The sequence below is a fragment of the Corvus brachyrhynchos genome, unplaced genomic scaffold, assembly GCF_000691975.1.
Source record: "Corvus brachyrhynchos isolate BGI_N302 unplaced genomic scaffold, ASM69197v1 scaffold242, whole genome shotgun sequence".
Lineage (NCBI taxonomy): Eukaryota > Metazoa > Chordata > Aves > Passeriformes > Corvidae > Corvus > Corvus brachyrhynchos.
Window position 1 is genome coordinate 236808 of NW_008236636.1, and position 9725 is coordinate 246532.

The 9725-nt window shown below is 39.8% G+C and overlaps 1 long non-coding RNA gene across 1 annotated transcript in view; it reads left to right on the top strand.

Annotated features, from left to right (window-relative positions):
- Positions 1-9521, top strand: part of LOC108444808 — a 155654-nt gene extending 146133 nt beyond the window's left edge. The window contains exons 8-9 of the long non-coding RNA XR_001859508.1: positions 2713-2956; positions 6401-9521. This is a non-coding gene — a long non-coding RNA (uncharacterized LOC108444808). The remainder of the gene's footprint in view (positions 1-2712; positions 2957-6400) is intronic.
- Positions 9522-9725: the final 204 nt, after the last annotated feature.

Here is a 9725-nt window from a genome sequence, read left to right on the forward strand (position 1 = left end):
CGGCTGACCAGTGGGTCTCTCGGGTCCCTGCTGCTGCTGGCACGGCCCAGAGCCTTGCACAACCACGGCAGATGCTCCAACCCTTCCCTGCATCAGTGCTCCAACCAGCAGCAGCTTGTCTTGGCAAGTGTGCTTTGCCAGCTTAGGAGGAGCAAACAGGGAGGAGGAACCTAATGAGGGCTTTACTGAACTTGGAAGCACTTGGGAAATTGTGCTAGAGAAGGCTTTGGATCTTTTCAGTTGACAGTCATCCTCAAGCTCCCACATGTACTTGGGCTGGTCCTGGCCACGGGATGCACAATGTGAGTGATTCAGTAATGTTCTATGCTGCTATCAAACCTATTCCCCCTAGCTGAGAAGAGGCTTCCCTGAAGAATCTTGCTCACATTCTTTCCTTTCCTGTCACACTAGTTTAAAAACAAATGGTCTGAGAGACTCAGATAAGTGTTTTTCTGTCTGACTTCAAGAGAGGAGATGAGTTTTACTCCCCTTCCACGCATAACTCTCCAGATCACCTGGCATCCTTAATTTGACCAAGCTATTCTTATGTGACAAAACTAGGAGGGAGTTCAGTAAGAAGTCAATGAAGAAAATGGTCCATTGTTAAAGGGAAAAGTTGAAGAGGAAAAAAATTTCCAACAATAACAAATCACTTTACCAAACAATTCAAATGGTTTTTTGAGTGAGATATCCTGCATGGAGCCAGTGAATATTGCTCTTTCTGGTGTTATAAATTGTGTGTGTATTTATTACTTGGATGCATTCCTTAGCATTATATTTCTTCTGATAACAAAACTGGAAAATTATAGAAATTACTGCACATGGAAGAAATTAGGAATGTTTTTCCAAATGCCCTGGAACTTTTCATGGACTAGGTTGGAAGTACTCCTACTGTATTTTTAAGACATGCAGTAAGTGTACCTGGCTCTAGTACAGGTACAAGGGTGCTAAATTTGAGTCTAACTACTGCAATTTACAAATCAGCATGATGATAAGTGTTAAATCAGCATGATAAGTAAGCATTACAAATCAAAGGCACTTCAATGAAATTCTGTCAAAATCATATTATGCTATTTGTGGTGTTTTTTCTCTTTATATTTTGTATATTCTTAGAAAAAAATTCTCTATACAGCTGTTCTGATTATACTCACATACAATACAGCAAATCTTGTATTTCTCTCAGCCCACTTCCAGAGGAATTTTGATAAACATCTTTAAAGTCTCCAGATTTATGTAAATGTTAATGTTTGTTGTATGAGAAAGACCACTTTTGGGTGGTAGCTTCTATCAATTGCAGCTGTCCACAACTTCTTTGTATGTTGTGGGTTCTTTCACTTTTTAATGCAATGGCTCTATGTCTAATAACGTGTGCCTTTGAACTAGCACATACCCTTATAACCCTTGTAAGCAGTTGCCTCTTGTGTATTAACTCAGATATATTTCAGCAATTTTGTCATGGCAAGAGGCTCTGCTAAGGAATGGGAAATGTATAAAAACACGTGGATGCCATCCTGTGTTAGAGTTCAGCTTGTTGGAGTCAACCGACATTTGATATGAATTAATCTTTTGAACATTTATTCACAAATGGCAAATCACAGAATCCCAGAAAGGGTCAGGTTGGAAGGGGCCACAGTGGGTCATCTGGTCCAACATCCCTCAAGCAGGGTCATCCTAGGGCATATGGCACAAGATTGTTCTTAAATAGCTCCCGTGAGGGAGAATTCACAACCTCTCTGGACAATCTGTTCCCAGTGCTCAGTCACCTGCACAGTAAAGAAGTTTTTCCTCATGTTCAGGTGGAACTTCCTGTGCATCAGTTTCTGCCCATTGCCTCTTGTCCTGTGGTTGGGCACCACCAAGAAGAGCCTTGAAACATCTTCTTGACACTCTCCCTTCAATACTGATAAACATGATGAGGTCCCCTCTCAGTTGTCTCTTCTCGAGGCTGAACAGGCCCAGCTTCCTCAGTCTTACCTCATGAGAGAGAAACTCCAGTCCCTCCGCAGGACCCTCTCCAGGAGCTCCATGTCTCTCTCTTGTCCTGAGGAGTCTGGAACTGGACACAGCACTCCAGCTGCCTCACCAGGGCTGAGCAGAGGGGCAGGATCACCTCCCTTGACCTGCTGGCAATGCTCTTCCTAATGAACCCCAGGATCTTATTGGCCTTCTTGGCCACAAGGTCACTGGTGGCTCATGGACAGCTTGTTGTCTGCCAGGACCCCCAGGTCTTTTCATTTCTGAGTCATATTCCCAACAATAGGAAAATACAACCTATTTTAATTACATTGGCATATATTCATTGGATTAAAATACGAAGAGTTATTTTATACTAGCAAAACTAATTTTTTTAATGTTTAATATTTATGACTTGCATTACTAAAAATCAAGTTAGTCAAGAATATATTTACAGGATATTTTTATAGGAAATTTACAAAAGAAAACAAAGATGGTTGGATGGTATAAGTAAATAAATATAGATTCTAATGAATAACAGCAACGAAGTTGTTTTATGTCTGTACTTGGGACAATGCTGCTATTAAAAACAAGAGTCTGGGAGATTTATGGAGAACAGCCCTTCAAAAAAAATGTCAAGGGAGCCAAAATTGAGTGCATATGTTGTTCATCACAGTAGATTAAAAGGAATGTCTGCCTAAGAGTTAATAAATACCTGTAGGATTATTCAGCATGCTCCTTCATCTCTCTCTTAATCAGGATGAAATTAAATCTTCTGCTAATCAATGTAAGACCCCACTGGATCCTGAGATGAGCAGGGGACATGACCTGACCAGCCTTACTAGGGAAGAAATTTTCCTCGGACTTTGCAACCAAACTCCTGTTGAACAAACCAGGGTCAGAGTTGCACATGATGCAGTCTCCTCTGCCTTCCTTTGCTCCTTCTGACTGAGGTGATGTTGACCAGCACTGTGACCTCATCACTGATGATGGCAGCTATGAGGTGTGTGTGTACCAAGCTTTTCTTCCTCACATCTTTCACACTCTTCTTTCTGCTTTACTAAGTTGCTTACCTGCAGAGTAGTGCTGTACACTGAGATACAAAACTGTATACATGTGTTAATTTAGAAACTTACCTTTAAATTTACCTTTCCTTGAATGCCAGCTCTTGGATAATCTGCCATGGTCCGTCAGCCCAATGGGCTTCCCCATGCAGGAGGAGAGCTCTTGGTCAAGCAAGGAAGCCTGGGTTGCATGGGATGAGAGCCTTTCCCTCCCCCCTGCCATTGCTGCTGGCTGCTGTAGAGCTCCCATGGGGATGAAAACCCATCAGCCTGGGCAAAGCACTGGCTGGCACTTCAGGAGAGGCCAAGCTGCTCCCTTCAGCGTGCAATCTGGATGCCTTAGGCAAGGCTTTTCTGGCACCCACCTGGCTGTGGAGGACATCAGCTGGGGCCAACCACCCAGAAGACTCAGACTGCACGGGACAGCCCCGACACAATAGGTCTTGGGATTTACTGCAGTGAAGACGAGGAGGCTTTTTAATTCCCTAGCTCCCCCTTCCACCAAACCTGATAGTCTGGAGACAGCTTGAGAGCTTCAGCAAGTGGCTGATGAACTGCTGCTAATTGCTCTATACCTTTTAAATCCACACTTACCTGACCCCAGGTAAACTCCCTGTGTTTTCCTTCCACAGTCCTGCTTTGGAAACACTGAAGGTGGAGGAGCAGTGTGTGAAGGTTTTTAAAAGCCTGCTGATAACCTGTGGGCCACAGCCATGAAAACATGGTGCCCCTCACTGTTATAGGAATTCCCCTATTAATTTTGTCAAAAGTTTCATACATGTGTCAAAAGCTAGTGACATATTTCTCCTGAAATGTTGCTCCACCAAATTAGTAAATGTTGCTGCATAAGCATTCTGATCCTGATTCAGCAAGTAACCAGCTACCTCAAGGTCTTCTAAATCAAGAACTTTGTGCTGATGGAAGAGCATTGTAAATGCCTGAGTTAATTTTAACCTACTGTACACATCTGCATTTCTTTCATACTTTCTCAAGCTTAGAATACATTAACTTTTATCTTCTTAAGGCAGAGAAATAAGTGTTCATATGTAGTGGTAGTCCAGCCTGACACAGCCTGAATGACCCTCATGTTTTGTAAATTACATATAATCAGTGAAACTGGCTCTGATGTAAGAGATCCTTCGTTGAAAGATGGCCAAATATTGGCCTTGGGCATACAGAGTAGCAGTGCAAGGGAAATGGAGTACTAGAATTTGGGAACAAACAAACAACTTACACCATAACAGAAGAGGTCAACAGAAGTTAACAAGAGACAGAAAATTATTTTGATTTAAATATGGAAATTGAATTATTGTATGAACCATGATGGAAGAGAAAACTGTTTTAGATGAGTAAATAATCTTTCTGTCACATTCTCTGAAGTATAGAAATACTGAATAACGTAGCTGGTATGTTGTTCCTATAAGTTTCTCTAGAACAATGCTGTACTTCCAAACAGGGACAGCCTGACCTCTTTAATGGAAGAGATCACTGTACTAGCACAGAGAGTAAATCACTTCCTTGGAAAGCTAGGCATGGTTTTCATTAAATCTGCCTCTTAACCCAAATTCTCCAAAGTTACAGGGGTTTAAATGCTTAGTGCATTAGAATCATGTTTTGGTCAGAGGATTCAGAGCTGCCTTTGGTGCTTCCTTAAGCTGCCTCAGCAAAGTGTGTGGTAGGCATGAGAGTGTGGGTTATGTTGTTCACTATGTTCTCTTTAATGCAGTGAGTGCCAGAAGTTAGGCTGGTCAAAACCAGAATTGGTTTTTGTGTTTGTCTTCTTTTCTTTTTAAAATATAATTTCAAATTAATTGCTAACTTTCATGTTTTATTTTTTTTAACCCTTTCCACTCCCTATTTGAAATTTTAATTTAATTGGAATATGAAACAATATGAAGAAAATTCTCTTCAAAATGGTCTTTGGAAACATTTGTTTCCATGGAACAATAAATAGGAACCACCTTTCTACCTTTCTAATAATTAACATTCCTTGCTGGGTGAATCAAGGTGTGTAAAATGCATTTATTGGTGTCAAGGCAGCCCCCTCCAATCCCATAAGTAATGTTCCAGGGGAAATTTACCTGTCTGTCCTTGAATAATAGGCTGTCATATTAGCTAACATATTCAGGTGTCAAGAATCTGGATTGTTTAGATAATATTAAATCAAACAACTTGGGGACAAACCCAAAACACACCGATTAACAAAATAATATATTCAAATAAAAAATCAATTTATAACAGTCACACATGAAGTCTGATAAACAGAAGGGCTGATGTTATTTCCCTGCAAAGTACCTGGAGCCTAATCTTATTTTAAACTGCAGATACATCTCACAGTATCCTGCTATGTCATATAAATTGGATTTTCTGATCCTTTTTGCACACGGTCATGGAAGGTGTGTAGGGAGAAGAGTAACAGGTGGCAGGGCACTGTTGTGAGACAACCTTGTTTAGACAACCTTAGTATTCAATTTAGAAGCTCCCAGAATAGAAAAGGTGGAGCCAGTATTTAATTACTGTGATGAAATAATGTATTTCATCAGCTGTAAACAAAATTAATCACATTTCTTATGATGAAATATGATGCAAATAGTTACTTTTGATTTTGAGAATGTCAGAAAATTAGAGTCCTGTTGCATTATGATTAATTGATTCAGAATGGTTCTTGCTGAGTAATTTTAAGCTTAATGAGAGTCCCTTCATTCAATTTGTTATCCATTCTCTTTTCACAGAAACCATAATGGTCTCAGGTGAAAATTTAAACTGTGTTTCATAAAATATAGATCTTCTGAAAAATAAGTTATATTTCCAAGATTTATGAACACCCTTTAGAACAATGCAGTTTCAAAGAATTGAGATTGATTTATGTGTTTCAAAAAAGAAAAAGCTGTTCCAGTGAATTTGTACTTTTGCCTACCTGCAAGAACCAGAAGTGTAATCAGAGTGGTCTAATAAGAACTGGTACAAGACATGGTATACAGGCAATACCTCTGTAAGTCTGTATGCCAGCCTGAAATATGGCACATAGATGCACAGCACCCATCCTGTGCCCTGTTTCTGGCAGTTATCAGTAAACTATCATTAGCTAGTGATTAATTAAGGGAGGTACACCTGAAGTTGTTAGGACCAGTGGGCACTGGCAGGAACCGCGTTTACTTTTTTGCATATTTCATCTTGTCAAACTGCGTTAGGATATAAGTTGTCATAGTATCTTATCCTTTATGACAGTTGACAGGATCACACTGTGACACTGCACATGGAACAGTGACACACAATATACCAAAATATGACAGCAAAGATGGGCTTTGGGAAAATTAAATCAAACATGTTTCTTGAAAAATGTACATGGAAACACACCGTGACCAGTAATTTGTATTAAACAGGAACACATCATCTTCCTCATGTTCCATGAACATGCGAATGCCACCAGGACCAGGATTGCACCTGAATCTCCTGTTACAGTCAGTGTGAGTGGAGGAGACAGAGGAAATGCCAGCACAATGCCAGTTGCACGGAGGCAACAGACTGTAGGTCTGTGGAGGTCCATCTCTATAGCACATAAAGAATATATAGTGTACTTCAAATATGCTGAATGAATATTTGCTTTCCACAGAACTGAGAGCAGATGGAAATGGCAGGACTCAGTTTCTTGGCACTGTACTTAAGCCATGACTTTTGAGCTACAGACGTATACAGCTGCTCTGGAAGTCAGGCAACTCCACTCAATAGCTCCCAGGCTACTCAAAGGGATACTGTCCTGCTCTTGCAAGCTCACAATTATATCTTGCCTCTCATGACTGGGCAGGAAACAGGAAGAGACGTAATTCTCACAAATTTTCGCAAGGGATGCAAATACTCCTAACCCTAAGCTGCTCAGTTATCATGTAATGCCCTTTGCCTTGTACATAATTTGATATTGCTAGTATTTGAAAACTGATGTAATGTGCAAGATCTACTTTACCTTGTTACCAAGGCGTGCAGTGATCTAACTGGTCTGTGTCTGCTCCTGGTCCACCCCAGGTGTCCCTGCAGAGTTCTTTCTTAGGCATCCATCTGCACTCCCTCTTGTCAAATTCCATTTCACACAAGGAAAACTGTTTGATGTGCATAAATTTTCATTGTGATACATGTGATTACTATTGTTTACAGCTGATGAAATTCAAAGTTTTATTCACAGTAATTAGATATGAGCTCGGTCCTTTTCCGGGAGCCATTAAGCTGAATCCTAAAGCTGTTTAAAAGAGGTCGTCTCACAGCAGTGCCTGCATCAGCATCTAACAGAATTTAACACAGTTGAGGCTGAGCTTTCCAGAAGTGGATTAACTTCATGCTTTCACCATCTGTACATGTGGATGTGTTACTCCTCTCAGACCTGCTGAGCTGAAACCTTTTGCTACAAGAAGGAAGGACTTGTTTACCCTGCCCTTGCTCGTTTCTCCAGCCTGAGTGTGAAGAGATGCAAGCCCATTCCCTGAGCTTTGACTTTCTGGGGACAGCAGAAGCAATATGATCCCCTTTTCCTCTCCTGTCAGACACCACACTCTGCTAAACTGTGCCTACAATGTGCTTACCCTAGCTGAGAAATCCTCCTCCAGGAGATCAATTTTTGCAAATGGAATCATCCTGTGGCAGATGGAAATGATATGTTCAAAACAGCATCCCACACCCATTGGTAAATGATGCTCTTGCATGTGTGAATTCATTATCTCTGTAGGGGCAATACAGAATTGAGTCATGACATAACCCAAGGTTATCTTTAAGGATGAGATGAAACTGCCAGGCATAATGCCTTGATTGATGAAGATAGAGCGTTGACAAATGAATATATGATCTGCTCAAATTAAAAGGAAATTCAATTCACAGGCTGAAACAGCATTTAGATGCCATTAAGTATGAGATAGAAACTGACAAGTCAGTAAATTCTTCAGTGAGAAGAGTGTCCTATCTGTGACTTTTCCGGCTTTTTAAAGTTTATCCTGCAGGTGTAATTATTTACCTACAGTTATCATGTGTGTTGTCATTTTCTCCTTTGTGACACAGTGTTTTAAAAAACGTCTTTTTTAGCATACACTCTACAAAAACATTCCTTCCCACAAATACAACACATTGCATTTAACATACTCCTGAATCATACAACATATATACCTGTGGATGTTTCCTCTATGTATTATTAATGTTTTGGTACGAACTGATCACACAAAACAAGAAAAAATAAGGAAGGCCTTTTGCAGAAGATAACCCTGCATAATATTTTAGTAACCAAGTATGCTTATTTTGTTAGTCTCTTTGTATATACATAGATCACACAATCACCCTACCAGTCTACTCACAGAAACTGTGTTTTGGTTTCAGAGAACCCATTATCACTGAATCACAGAATCATAGAATCATAAAATGGCCTGGGTCAGAAGGGAGCCTAAAAATCAACTACTTCCAACCCTCCTGCTGTGGGCAGGGACACTTTTCTCTCCCAGAGCCTCATCCAACCTGGCCTTGGACAATTCCAGAGATGTGGCATCCATAACTTCTCTGGTCAACCTATTCCAATGCCCCACTTGACCTTTGTTGACCATGGACACTGCTTTAGTGTATTGACTTGGTCCCTTTCTCTGTTTTTTAAAAATACTTGCTGTCATGCAATAACATTACCATACTCAAGGGCAAGGACAAGACTCTGGGCTTGTCTCTACATCCAATTCTGAGACTCCTGTTGGACAGAAGAGTAGAATACCCAGCAATATAAAACCATTTCACACCAGAATTCCAGTAACTGAACTTTCAGAATGCATTGGGATGTGACTTTATATTAGTTATTGCATTTTTACTGTGAAAAATTGCATCTCATTCTTCCCTATTTTTATCTCTTGGACTTCTGTTGAATATAAACTGAATTTGACACCCAGTTGCCTCTAAATAAGATCACAGATATTCCATTTTAGGCCTTGGAAACTTCATAGGTCAAGGAAGAAGGTCCTCACCCAAGTAAAGTTATTCCTGAGCATGTTAAATAAAGCCTGAACATTCATAGAAGACAGTGCTGGAACAAATATCTGACATCTCTGAATACATATTTTCCAGTGATGAAGAAGCTGAAGTAGAAGATTTGGGGGGTTTTTTGGTATCCGTCTGGACATTTGTTTCCCTATCTGTTTCAATTCAAAATTTCCTAGCTCCCAAAGAAACAAGTCCTTGAATATATATATTTCTCCAAATTATTCTATGCTGATTAAATGGACTTTATGATTGAAAAATGTAGCTATTGTATAACAATTACTATTATCAATACTATTATTATTACTACTTTTTTTTACATCCTTATAAAAGTGTCTAGGGATTTAACTTTGGCAAAGAAGTGGATGTCTCTAAGTGTGTATGTACATTATGCTAACAACCTTTCTGTCTGCTCTTACTCAGTTTAGAAGCATTTTTACTTTCAAGAGACAACTCTAACACTGTCATGAATAATAATATCAGTAATAATAAAACTTAAAATCTTTTTGTTAACTCCACTGTATAAGTCAGCACACTCAAATTACAACTGGAGTACAAGACACTTGGGGCTGACCTTATTCTTGATAGAGTTAGGGTCCTCTTAGAGTTAAAGGACATTCAAATTCATTCCCTTAAGGATTTAGATACACCCTTGAAAAAGATTCCAAAACAATATTGACCTACACAGTACTTTATTCTGAGGGACTTATTCTGAAT